The following is a 14,689-nucleotide window of genomic DNA, read 5'->3' as shown; positions in this document are numbered from 1 at the left end:
TTGCTTTAAAGACATAATTGAACCCTCTACCATCTAAGGACCAAAGTTACAGAAAAAAACCTAATTGGAGCAAAACTATTAATGTTGCCAGTCTAAGATTGTATATACATGATCAAGTGATAATCGCCCAGATATGTACTGAATTAGAAATTAGTAGTCTAAACTGGTAAGGTTCAAGTTGATAACATTCTATAGAATGACAAAGACAGCTCTCACAGAGATGAGGATTGAATGTGAACATAACCCATTAAATATGCAATGTATGTGTCCAATTTTATTAGGGGACATAATTTTAGAAATGCACATTTGTTCAAAAGTTAAGTTTTGTTCAAAATCAATGTGGGAGTTCCGAAATCCCATCATAAAAATGACAGCTCTTTTCTGACTGACAACCAGAACAAGGCAAGTGCCTGTGGACACTCACAGCCGTGGGGGTGTGTTTTGAAATTCTGCCCACACCATAAACTTTGTGATGTCACTTGGTAAGATAAATATAGAAACTTCACCACACATAAGACACACTGCTTCCTGAACACACTGCTTCCTGAACACATCCAGATTGCAGCGCTGCACTTTGTTCCTGACTTCTTCATTCTATTCAGAACTCTTCCCCTTGCAGCTGACTTCCGATTTCTTTGCAGAACCAGACTTTAGCATTGCTTAACTGTTTCTAGCTAGACCCAAATTCAGCCATCCCAAAAAACTCAAGGGAAAGTAATTCTAATATAGTCTGGCATGCTACCATTAAGGCTTGCTACTGAAACTTGCATCCTGCTATCTACCATGTCCAGTAACCAGAAGGGCCCATCCAAATCCAGTTCAGGTGCCGTCTGAAATTGACAAGAACCTCCTTTCTGATCTTATCCCAATAGAGGTGCCCTGCTGTCGGTAGACCTGGCCTGATCCAATGACCAGAACCTTGATGATCCAATTTTAATTACAAGGGACTGTAAGTATCGATAGGAAGAACAGTGACCCATAGTATATTTGCATTGTCTTATCCCAATCTCAACCCTTCCCATCCTTAACTTCAGAACCCTAATATTGTTAGAACCATTCCTGCTTCTGATTTTCCTCATTTGTGTTACAAAACCATAAGTCATTAGTGATTTTGAGTAACTAAAGAAAATCCCAGAAAGAAATAGGGCCTCATTACACGGTAGGCGGTAAACCATGGCGCTATTAGCGCCATGGTTCATGCCGGTAATTTACCGGTACCGCCTTGGTGGAAAGGGGAATTACGGCCCCATTCCAAGGTTGGCGGGGCGGTAATTCCCCCTTCCACCATTGCCCGCATTGTCGAACAGTGTACTTGACATGTTTGTTATCATAAATCTCATAGTGAAATTTTGCTGCGAATTTGCATTTTCCCATTCAAAGTGTTTCTTCAATCCCATCCTGATCTAAAGTGTGTACTGTTGTTTATATTGTAGCTCATGTGTGTAAGGACCTGTTTACTGTTGCTTTCCTAAGAATCTTTCTCCGTTTAAGCATTTTTGACAATTTGCATTGTTTCACAAAGCCATTTTCACCTGTCAGTTTAAAAGTATCAATTTCCAAAAACAGTTTTCTCTTTTGTTTGGGGAGGAAAGATTACATTTAAACTCTAAGGGCCTCATTACACGGATGGCGGAGAACTATGGCGCTATTAGCGCCATGGTTCATGCCGGTAAAATACCGGCACCGCCTTGGCGGAAAGGGGAATTACCGCCCCATTCCAAGGTTGGTGGGGCGGTAATTCCCCCTTCCACCATTGCCCTTCCCCATTCCCATTTTTGCCCCATAGGGCTAAATGGGAATGGGGAAGGCGCTAATTACGGTACCGCAAATTGCGGTACCGTAATTAGCTCCCTGGGTCCCTTTGCGGGTTGGTTTTTAACGCCTGCAAAAAGCAGGCATTAAATCCCCCAACCCGCAAAGGGACCTCATAGTAAGGCGGTAAGGATTTACCGGTACCAGTATTTTACCGGTACCGGTAAATCCTTACCGCCATCCGTGTAATGAGGCCCTAAGACATTGTCTTTCATTCCCGAATACCTGCTGATTAATGACATCTGTGTAGGATTGCTCATTTGTACCTTAAAGAACTTTGCAGGGGGAAATAGTAACCTAAACGCTATCTGTTCACAAACCAAAACTGTTCTTTTTCCTTTGTTCTATATTCTGCATTAATATAGGTGAATTCAATTGCTTAACTTATTTTTAATTGTATTGTCACCACCTGGTGATTGCTGCCCTATATATATTTATATATATATATATATAAAAATGTATAAACGTATGTGTGATTTGAATATTAAATAAATATATAAATAAATACCTTTACAAACTGGCCTGATTCCTGATCCAGTGTGACCTGGGGGGTATTTTGAGATGGGTGTGATATGAGTGGTATCTCATTCAGAATATTAAACTTATAGACAAAAATAAATAAGTATTTCATTGCATACTACATGCTAGGTGAGACATGGGTGTGTGCCTGATTGAAATCCTTAACAAAGCAAGCTTCTCCTCAGGCACCCAAGGGGGCCCCGAATGGCCCTTTTGTTGATTAAGTGCCAGCCATTCACCAAAACCAGTTCGACCAACCATGTCTCCTGGATGGCAACCATAGACTACTGGTTAAGGATATCCATAAGGCCACCTGCCTCAAATAAATGGGAGAAACCAAAGTATTCCAACTAACAAACAGTGCGCCTCCAATGCCTCACAATGAATCTAGAGCTAAAGGCCCGTAGCCTCTTCCTGAGCAACCAACTTGGACAGCCATTTCCAGTGGCTATCTTCCCCGAAGAGTTTCCCATTTTTATGTTCCACAAGTCGAATTAGGTACCAAAGGAGGGTCACATCTGGGGACTAGAGCATCAAGGAAGGTGACATTAGAGCCCACTGGTTCTTATTCCATATACAGATTCAATATCTGCAGACGCATATCCTAAGGAATAGAGTGAGTAAGAATGTTTCATGCTATATGCTATAGTTTAATTAGAGAAGAAATAAACTACAGAGGTGGCTTTCTGAGCCTATTCCAGAAGTCCACAGTTCTAATATATTTATTTATATTCTTCGAATGCGCCGCAGCCCGCAAAAATCAGGGTGCACGCACAACTGCTAACAACAAAATATTGAGCCAATCAGAGACATTTTAAGGGATATTAGAGGTTAATTAAATTATAATGTCTTTAAGCATTTGCGAAACACAGAAAGACTATTTTCTCTCCTGAAGTCCACTGGCAGCCGATTCCATGCATGTTTTGACTGGACAGGGAATGAATAACCCTTCCCTCTTGTTCTCTTCACCTTTGGGCATATACGCCGAAGGGTGTCCTCAGATCTAGTCAAACTCCCTTGTGGCTGTAGGGAGAGACTTTCTTTGAGATAAGGCTGCTCCATGAAAACATTTAAGTGTCAGTGATATGATCTTAAACAGGATCCTGGACTAAACTGGCAGCCAATGGAGATCTCTCCTTGCTGCCATGATATGATTCCTTTTGGGAATATTTTTAATAATATGCACTGTGTCATTTTGCAGGGTTTGTAGATTGCTAACACAATTCTTATTCGCCCACAAAGGAGCGCATTGCAATAATACAACCGAGGCAGGATGGTAGCCAGCACCAAGGTTTCTCAATTCTTACTTGTAACATAGAGATTTACCAATCAGAGTAATCTAAATTGGTATTGAGATTTTTTAAATAACTGTATCCACATGTGAATCAGCCTGTTGGATATATTTTGGGGGTTATATCTATTACTTCTTGGTATTTTTTTCATTATGGTGATATTTGGTGGTATTTTATAATACTTGGCAATATATTATGGTAACCTGTTGGGGTATCTGTTATAGTGGTGAGACTGATTTCAGAATACTGCCTAATAATTATTTTTGGCAGGGTCACTAACAACAAACAAAATACACTCTGGATAGATGGCTAATGCCCACCTGTGGTACCTTATGTATAATACCATACTACACACTTTTGGCTGAATTTAAGCAATTGTAAAGCATGCATTTGAAATACTGCACATTCATTCAATCTCTCTAGATAAACATCTTACAGTGGCTACTTTACTTTGAGATATTGCTTACCATACCTTTGTCTCCTGATGCATGTCAAATAAAAGGGACTGAATGCGGAATAAATATCATGAGACTACATTACTTTTTGACTTTGTTTTTTTAATCGAAAAATAGAAATATGCAAATAACACAGTGACACTTATGCCCACACTGTACTTCCCAGTGCAAGTGCATTTCTTCTTGCAATAGCTTTCAGCACTTTATCTGTGCAATGCCCTGCCAACTGTCCTTGGCCCTGTGAGACTTGGCAAGAAAAATGCACTTTAAAAAAACACAGTAAGACTTTGAGAAATATAACCACAGTATTACATGCATGTTAAAAATAGAATCCCTAATACAGCACCTACAATGTAGTGAACTACTTAACCTAAGCTACCTGTTATCATTCACATCACCAGCCCCTCACTTAACCTCATATTTACCTAGATTTGTTGGCAGTATTCCTGGCTCAGTTTGACATGGAACTCTTCCCCAGTCTTTCTGCCTGCCTCGCACAGGGACAACCTAGATAAGGACAGCTTCAGCATCAATCAGCTTGCCAGCATTGAACTCTGTATGCCCAGCCAGGCCTCTCCCAGTGCCCAATGAGGAACTGCCCCCTACTCTGTCCCAAAACCCTTTTTAACAAACCCCTTTGTCAATCTAGAAAGACACCTCCCCTTGACCAGATCATCCCACTAAGAATCAGGCAATCAAGAAATCTGCCTCTCTGTGTTTTCCTCATTGTACTAACGGCATTGCTGTAGAAAAAATGAAGATTTTTCTCTTGAACTTCCTGCTTCAATACAAACCTATGTTTCATCAGAACAGAACTTCACATGTTTCAGTTCACCACACAGTGCGAACCCAACCTACATGTCTAAGGTCAATTTTTCTTCCCATTTTCAGAGCATCATGCATTTTAATCAATCTGGACCCAGCTTTTTTCATCATGGACTAATTTGCACTAAATGTTATTAAGGGGATTTGGTTAATTAGTTAATTTATGTTAGTATTATATTCGGTGCAGCTCAGTTCATCAAAACAGCATCATGGATCAAAATGCAATTTAAAGCATGTGCTCTGTGCATTGGCATCTATTTAATTCTGCCTGAGACTCACACTCTTAAGTCCAGTAATGAGTTTCACACCCTAGTGCCCAGTTGAAGTTCAAACCCAAGCTAAAATAGGAATGTTACAATTCTGTTAGAATTCAGAGCCCATACTCCTACACTCCCTCCTTTTTTCCTGCTGGGATATAACCCGAAATCAATACAGGAAAACAAACACGTATGTTCTAAAACACATGTGCTTCTCCCAATTGAATCTTCTCTCTCCTCATAGTCATTAAAACCAATATCACCATTTTCATCTTAATGGTGAGTATAATCAACCATATCAAATCAAATCAATCACCGTTGGAACTGCTAAATTCACCAAACCCCTTTCCTACCAGGTCCCCAATTGAACCTATCTGCCTCTGTCAGGCCTAAGCTGCTCACAGTAATGCTATCTTTATTCAGATTCATTCTAATCGTGTGTATGTTTTTACGTTCCAGTAAGAATTGAATATCTGAATGGATAAGAAATGCATTTTTCCAAAAGAAATCAATGTTCTCCAACATTCCTTCCCACAAATCGCAATCAACATGAAGCAGGGTCAATCCACCCACCAACACCACTTTATCTTTATGGATAGACATGTAGAACACGCTATGCTGCAACTGTTTCACAATAAAAGATCCATGGTTAAGGTGAGTAATTGTGTAAATTGTCAGCCAAGTACTCACTAACCACCTATCCTTAATCAATAAAGCATGGGCTAACTCCCCAACTTCTGTATTACTTATAATCACCTCACACCCCTTAGACACCCCATGGCTTGACCTCAGTCCGCAAATAGCATCTGCAGCATCAGGAATAAATGGCTTGCCTGGTCAGATATAATTCTGTTCCTAGAATTGTACACAGGTATCTAACTTTGGTATCAGATATACATCAGGTTCCCATTTTTGAAGTGCTACCATCTCCGGAGTTACAATCTTAACATATTTGTCATCTTGCCAAAAACCTACATTATGTACCAACATAGTTTGATTGGTATTGCAATTCCCATTTCAAACACAATTCTTTGTTGGATTATCTCCACCTCCCTTTGTGTAATCTGTGCCATCATTTGACGGATGATATCAGATGACACAAAATACAGATGTACATAGCCTTGAATCAATTGCGATACCGCATTTTGAATTTCCTGTAAATACTTTGTCAGAATGCTTTCAAATGGAGTTACCACATTTAAAGTATCATGCAGCAGTTCATCATGTTTAACAATGACATCAGCACTATGCGCTAATATTTTGGCTTGCTCATTAAGAACCATAATTGTTTCATTCACATAATGGATTGCTTTTTTCTGTCCACACTGAGCCCATCTAACATTTGTTGCAACTATTTTAAATCATAGCTCATTCATGCACCTCGTTACACAGTGTTCCTACATGTACAGCATTGGATGTAGATATTGACGTGCTCACCACAGTACCAATTATTGTCATCACGATTGATGCCAGTAGTACACTTTTCCCCCTCCTTTTCTTAACACTAAATGAACAAATAAAAGTATTTTCTAATTGTAACATTATTTCCTTGTTTGCCCTCTGAGCTTCTTCTTTATGGTGTTGCACCCATGCCTTCACTTGCTCTGATTTTATTTCTGAACCATTAAGAAACTTTTCAATGATTACATCAGGATTTAGGCTAATACACATGTTCTGGTACAACAACCTTCTATTCCCCAATATAAAGCCTGGATCCTCTTCTACTGCAATTCCTGATGCCGGTCTGGGCTCTAGAAGAACGTGTGCTTCCGCAAACATGGCACATGGAGCATTCATAGCTACCAACACAGTAGCCAAAAGATTTCCTTTTTTGATCTGCCACATGGAAAAAAAACAGCCAGTCATCCTTTTCTATCAGAATCATCATCTTCACATCTTTCTGGGTCATCATCTTCGCCCCCTCCCCCCCATCTTCGGTCCAGGGTGCATTCCAGGGGACTCAAATCCAGTGCTATCCTTCCGGGATCCGTGATCCAAGGATCACTGATGGGGAAACAATTATTTTTCTAGAGTAAAAAGAAAAGACAACTTAAGTATCAAGCACATTAAACCTTTTACTTTTCGTTTCTCACTGGAGCATCTGAAATCAAATTTAGTTATGCACACAAATGAAAATTATACTTAATAACATGCCATGCAGCCAAGACATTTTCTGAATGACTACTGACAAAAACATGAAGTAATCACACTAATATCACATGCTATCTTTCAGATAACAGTCTCAAATACAACACTCCTTTCTCTTATTTGTTTAGTTAGATTTTTTTGTTCACTATCTTGATTTATCTTACCCCATTTTTTCAAATCTCCTATTGACATCTTCAAACTATTTACACCTACCCACCCGCTTTGACAATTCTTTTTTAAAAAAAAAAATGTTTCACTCCCTGCTAGTCTCAACTTGCTCTAATCTGTTCACTTCATGTTTTGGGTGAAGAGGGCTTAATTTGATTAACATGGACAAACTGTTCAACTGTTAATTCTCCCTCCTTTTTAGCAATTCTATAGACTGCAGATGAAACCTTATCAACAATTCTAGATGGCCCTTAGCATGCTGCAAGAAATTTAGAGTTTTTATGTTTCCCCTTCCCAAAATTAAACTTGTATACCTAGTCTCCAAATTTTGCTACACAAATGCAAACACATATTGCAAATACCTTCTCAATTCTGCCACATATTCATGAATTGCGGATGCATTTATAAGCACCAGTTTGTAAAACAAGGGTTGTGGCAGAACCATTTTCCTTCCTGTCAATATTTCATGGGAGTTGAGATTTTTTGATTTAGAGGGTGGTTACCTGATAGCCATTAGTACCAATGGAAGTCACAAATCCCAAATAGATTCTGCTTCAGCTACACACTTTTTCAACATATCAAATATCGATCTGTTACACCATTCCACTCCCCCTGAAGAGGAGAGCTGGTAAGAAATGTGTAGCTTTCTCTTCAAACCCAAGATTTGCAATATTTTTGTCATCAATGTACTAGTGAAATCACTTCCATGGTCTGACTCTATTCTTTGAGGTAAACCAAATCTTGAAAAAATATGATTTACAAGTAAAGTGGCTGCTGTATGCTCACTGCAGTCTGGAGCTGGAATGCACTCAACCCATTTGGACATTAGACAAGTTACTGTCAGCATGTACCTGTTTCCCCTTGCTGATCTTCATCTGGGCCTGACGTAGTTGACTTGCAAATCAGATCATGGGAGTGTGAAGCCCCTTTTCATCAATGGTGCTCTATGAGCCAGTGACGCAGGTTGAAACTGTGCATACACTAAACACCCTCTGGTTTAGAGCTTCACATCTTCGGATATGTCTGGACAATAGGCGTAATCTTTTAAAATCACCAGCATATATTGTGAACCTCTGTGCCTGCAGATATGGCATCATGGGCATGATTTAACATCAATCCCCAAAATGACAAAGGCACTGTCCATTGGATTTGGCCTGTCACAGAGTCTGTCTTTTAATCTAATTATCTTTTTGTTTTTTAATAGCACTCTCAGTTCCTCTTTCCCTTTGCAGTCTCAAGTTAGCAAGCTTTGTTCTGCATGTAGCAAATGGTTGTAAAATAGGCCTAGAATAAGGTGTTCCTTTTGAGCTTTGATCAAGTCTTGATCTGGAGTTTCAAAACTGTTCAACTGCTTTTGAATTTTTGGATCATGTAACCACATCTACCTGTATTTCACCAAGCAAGTATTCAATAGGAAATATCTGCTCCATTACAGCTCCAATTTTGGATAATTGACCTGCCTTATCATTTCCCTCCTTATCCGCACCTGGAGTTTTCAAAGGACCACATATTTTCCTTCAATTTCTGGCACAAGCTTGTCTATTGCTTGAATCATCTTGCCTTGTTTAAGTGGCTTCTTGTTATAGGTGAGCATGCCTTTCCAGCCAGGTAAAAACTATTTCATGCATAATCACTCATTTCTTTGAGTACATTTTCTACTGCCATAGATATTGCCTTATAACTAGCGGCCAATTCTGCCACTTGAATACTTCTGGGACCTATCCTCATGCTTACTCTTGGAATGTTCAGAACAAATGGGGAAAATTAGGTAAAATTACCCCATGACGTTCTCAGTTAGCTCAGTTAGCTCACTCAGAGCAAAAACATATATTAATGCATTTTAAATGCTATTTTTTTCATCACTTTTTCTTTTTTCTTTCTATAGTTCAATTCATGCAAAGTATGCACTTTTAAAAAAAAGGGGGTAAGCCAAAGTTCTTCTGTAAAATGAAGGTAAGGTTTTATTCACATTCCTGTTAAATTGTTACGAAAATATGGTGTTTTGCTAGGCAGAGATAATACAATGGCTCATTCAATATATAAAGCCAATGCATTTTGGTTTGAACACCATCCTCAGGGCTATGTAAACTTGTATAATTAATAAATACACAAATAAATTTATAAAAACAATGATAGTCAGTTTACAACAAAACAATATAAATATGTACATACCGATGTGCCCATTGTTTTCAGACAAGTTGTCACCATAGTTGAAATAAAAGAAAGAATGTCAATCAACATCTATTTAAGTATGTACAGCAGTACACTAACATTAAATGTGTAATTACATTTATTGATGTTAGTTTTTCATACCTCTGTAATGTATTCTACTTGATTGCCACTCGTAACTCGGCATATGGTCCGCCGTCCGTGTGTAACCTTCGGAGCACTGCCTGTAAGGTGGACATCCAATGCTACTCTCCGCATTGGTTTAAAATGTTCTTGAACGTGTATTTAGGCACAATCTAGAAATAGAATTTTAGTGTGAACATACTGAAATGCATTGGCTTTATATATTGAATTGACCACTGTATTATTTCTGCCTAGAAAAACACCATATTTTTGTAATAATTTAACAGGAATGTGAATTAAAACATTACCTGACTTTTACAGAAGAACTTTGGTTTACCCCCTGTAAGGACTGGAGGGGGTGTCTGTACTCCTGCTCTCTATATGGTAGAGGAGAGTATAGTGCCTTGAGGAGGTGTCAAGTGTTTCTTCTTGAGTGACTCCCTTTAAAGCAGGAGCCACAGATCGGGAATCAAATGCCTTAATCAATGGAGCATTGCGGCTCCGGGCATTGATGGCACAGCGCCAAGCAGTCCCTGCTTCAGGGCAACACAGCTTCGATGGCCTCCAGCGGTTATAGCAAACCTGCGAACCCTGGTCAACGATAGTGGACAGAATGTCCGATGCTTCCCTTCATTCCCTTGGCGGTCCCCGTCTCTGGTCGTCAGCCTGTCGAGGGTCTGACTTCCAGGGAGCTTCGGCAAAGGTTAGCGGTGCTCGAAGGTCCCTCTGAGCTCGGGAAGAGGGCATCTAACCAGGTCCTCTCTTGGATCAGTCTCTGAGGCTTTCGGATTTTGGCAAAGGGAGACAGCAGTCAATCTTCTTCTTCAGGTTCGGTTGTCGAGATCAAGCATCAGTTTCAACTTCAGCTTCTGAATGAATTCTAGCAGTGAGAGGCACCCAGTTATACTAGTTGATCTCTCATTAATTCTGCTGGGTCACACTAAGGGAACAAATCACTCAGAAGGGCATTCAGCAGTCAGTCAGCCAATCAAGCATACAGTGCATTCAGGCCATTCTCCTCCCTCTCAGACACTCACAACAAGGAATGTGTATTGGGACAAGTACCCAGCCATTCAACACTACACACTTCATTCATACCAGTTTCGGGCAGGGCTGTCTCAGTCATTGTGTTTCATACCAGAAACCAGACATCCACAACAAGAAGTGCATATTGGTCACACACTCCATTCACCCAGGTCCCACCCACAGGGTGTACCCACAACATACTGTCACTGGGAAGGCTCCAGCCAGTCTGGCCTGGACGTCACTACAATACCATATATGGAACTTCCACCCAACAGCCATGTAGGGGGAAAGGACAGAGTCAGGGCTTCTCAGGACTTTGGGAAAGCAAGGTAACAGGCAATAGAAAGCAAGAGGCCACAGGGGCAATCTTGTTTTCTATCAGAAATCAACTGATTCCAATGGCAGGGCCTGGGTATCCCCAAAATGGAGGCTACTCAGAGCACCTGTTAAATTCAGCATGGAGCTGCCACCAGCCCATACCCTGCTCTGTGGGCCACATACAGGTGCCTAAAAAAATGCATAAGGGGCACAGGGTTGCACCCCCACCCATGGATGCCATAAGGGTATCCCATGGGTCTGTACACCAGACCAAAAAGAGGAAGAGCTGGTTGCCAGGAGTCCCACATGGACTCCTGGGCAGAAAACAATACATAACACAAATGAAAAAGGCCTACAGGACAAGGACAGGGAGGCCCTGTCCCGCCAATGCATTTCCAGCATCACACCCCCTTTTTTTGAAAAATGTATACTTGCATGAATTGAACTATAGAAAGAAAAAAAGAAAAAGTGACGAAAAACATAGCATTTAAAACTCATTAATATATGTTTATTCTCTGAGTGAGCTAGCTGAGAGCGCCAGAAACTATGAGGTAATTGTCCCTCATTTTCCCTGTATTTTTTATGATCCGTGTGTCATGCGATCATTACCTTCTGACAGCTCCAGGTTAAAGTTGCAATCAAGTATTATAAATAGAAGGAATTGATCAAATCAGAAAAATTCTGAATGTGGTGCCCACCCCTGCTCTATCTATATACTCTTGGAATCTTGTCACATTTAAACCATATGTTTCCTATTTTTGCCACAAGTTATTTTTCTGTATCATTCTCTACATGGTATGCACATCCATCCACATACAAAGTTTGTAAATCCTTACATTTTTCTTCATCGAATGCCTTGTGTGAGGTTTGTTTATATTCATTCAAACTTGTCTCTAGCTTTGTGTCATCGAGCGCATATACAGCTGCACAATCATGCAACTCTGCTAATCCTTGAGCAACTGGGCTCTTTTCATTTTGTCTATATTACACTTCTACAGTAAATCTCTGAAGTACTAATGTCCAGGAAGTAATTCTTGACTGGGGCAAACTCCCTGATTTCTTTCAACAATTACCCACTTCCCTTGAATTATGCGGCAGAAATGTTGTAATGCCCAGACAGTGGTCAGAAGCACTTTTTCGCATTCACTAAATTTGATCTCTACCTGTGACAATGCTTTGCTATCATATGCAATGATTTTGTTATTCGCGTCATATTTTTGATATAACGCTGCTGACATGCATTGATCTGTAAATCCTATTTCCACAAAGAAATCCTGGTTTGTCATTGGATATTCCAAACATGGTGCTTTCATTAGACACTCTTTAAGCCTGGCTACTGCCTCATTTTGTTCCTTTTGCCATTTCCAGTGTATGCCCTGCTTCAAGAATCTCGTTAAAGGTTGTGTAATCTCTGCATAATTTTCAATACATTTTCTGTTGTAACTTGTCATTCCTAACAAGCTCTTTACATTTTTTAAATTAGTGGGATCTTTTAGCTTATGAATCAAATTGCCTCCACTTTTTTCTTTTGTGGGTTTAACCCATGCTCTGTCCCTTTTGCCCCAGCCTTCTGTAGTTGAATGAGCATGTGTCTAATCTCATTGAAGTGGTTTTTCAGATCTTCATTTTTGATTAGCACATCATCCACATAAACTATTGTCCTCCTTTCAGCTGCATCCGGGAGTGCCTCGCTCAGGAATATCCCAAACTCACTCCCACTATTGACATACCCAAAAAGGGTTCGGGACCATGCATATTGTGATTTGTCAAAAGAAAATGCAAATACATTTTGAATATATTCAGCTAGTGGCACACACCAGTATCCAGCTGTAAGGTCTAATGTGGCAAACACATTTGACCAGTGAACCTGTGCAAGACCCTGATCAATAAATGGAAGGCGCCACCTTGAAACTGGTACCTTTTTGTTTAATTCTCGTAGATCTGCACACAAGTGCCATTGGCCATTAGGTTTTAGCACACCTAATATAGGGGTATTTGATGTACTATGAATAGGCCTAATGATTCCTCTAGATACTAGATTTTTGATTATTCCAGCTAGTGATTCCAAACATGTCAGTGGTAACCCATATTGTAGCACAAATATTGGCTCCCTACCATGTCCTTCTGGTGCAGCTGAGTCATTATCAATCTCTCTCAAGGTAGGCAAGGTGGGGTCTCTGTCAGGGTGCTAGAGGCTTCATCCACACATGTCCATCCCACTTGCATGTGTGACATCAAGGCAGAACAGCGCACTTGTACCAGGAACAAGGGTTCCTCCAATGGCACTGTTGGGCTGAGAAAGAGCCCCCACCCCCTTTCTACATTTAAACTCTCTGAACCATGTCAGGACCCCAGAAGTGGACAGGCAAACAGCGTGCACCACAGTCGCAGTGCAGAAACATGCCTGCAAATGTGCGCATGTTCACACTCTTGTATATTTGTGGGAAACATTGACGCCTCCCCAATTAACACATTCATCAGCCGCCACTGTACCTATTATTCTTCTTTGTCCTTCTCCACCCATATTCTCACGCCTGCCGTTACCATCTTTTCAATATATGCAAAGCTTGTCCATTTCTAACATTCAGGACAATCAAGCTCTTAGTCTCTAGCATCATTCTATTAATGCTTTATTTTTCTTGGTCTTCCTGCTTCTCATCTTGCCCCTAGTTTATCTTGATTCCCAGAGTTGTGGTTCAAATCCTTCTAGGTGCATATCATTGAGCCATCGTTGGACAATTTGCTGTTTTTAGGGGGCAGACCGAGGAAGACCAATTCAGTTTCGGATGGGTTCAGTTTGAGGTACGCAGTGGACATCCAAGATTGGATGAGGGTTGGGTAATCACAGAGATGAATGTTGTCCTGCAATCTATTTACTCTTATGTACAAACTGAGTATCGTCCGCATATTGGTCGATGGCTATATTGGGATCTTTGAGGAGAGTGCCAAAAGCCTTCATGTAATGGTTAAAAGGGATTGGTGAGAGGGTGAATCCTTGAGGACTCTGGAAGTGTCCTGGAGTTTCTTAGAACACAAGTTCATTGAGACAGCCTGGTGACAAAGAGGGAGAGGAGTATGCTGTGGCTGACAGTGTCGGTGTCAAATGCAGCCAAGAAGCCAAGGAGGACTAGGAGGCATGAGTAACCCTTATCCATGATTTGGAGGGTATCTTCCACCACCTGGGTGTTGGCTGTCTCAATGCTACATTTAAGGCAGAACCCTGGCTGATAGTCATTTAGGAAGTGGAGGTTTGATTCTGGTGAGTACTTGTGTAGCAACTACTGGAGGTTCGTAATGGGGCTGGAGTAGTTCTGGTCGCCTGGATCTAGGATGTTTTTTTCCAAATGTGGTCATATGAGACTAGTTTGGAGGATTTCCGGGAATTACTTTTCTGTGGGGGAGGTATTAGTGATGCTGTGGCGCACGTTGAGCACCGAATAGTGAATTGTTTACTGATGGAGGCCAATGTGATATTGTCAGATTAAGACAGAGGTTTGAGGGAGAAATTGTTTTTAGGAGATACAGGGTGGGGTGAAGAGATTTCAGTCAGGGGGCAGTATGCATGCTAGAGTGTAGG

This window comes from Ambystoma mexicanum, chromosome 2q (assembly GCF_040938575.1).
Source record: "Ambystoma mexicanum isolate Mex_15411 chromosome 2q, UKY_AmexF1_1, whole genome shotgun sequence".
Lineage (NCBI taxonomy): Eukaryota > Metazoa > Chordata > Amphibia > Caudata > Ambystomatidae > Ambystoma > Ambystoma mexicanum.
This window is presented reverse-complemented; position numbering follows the sequence as displayed.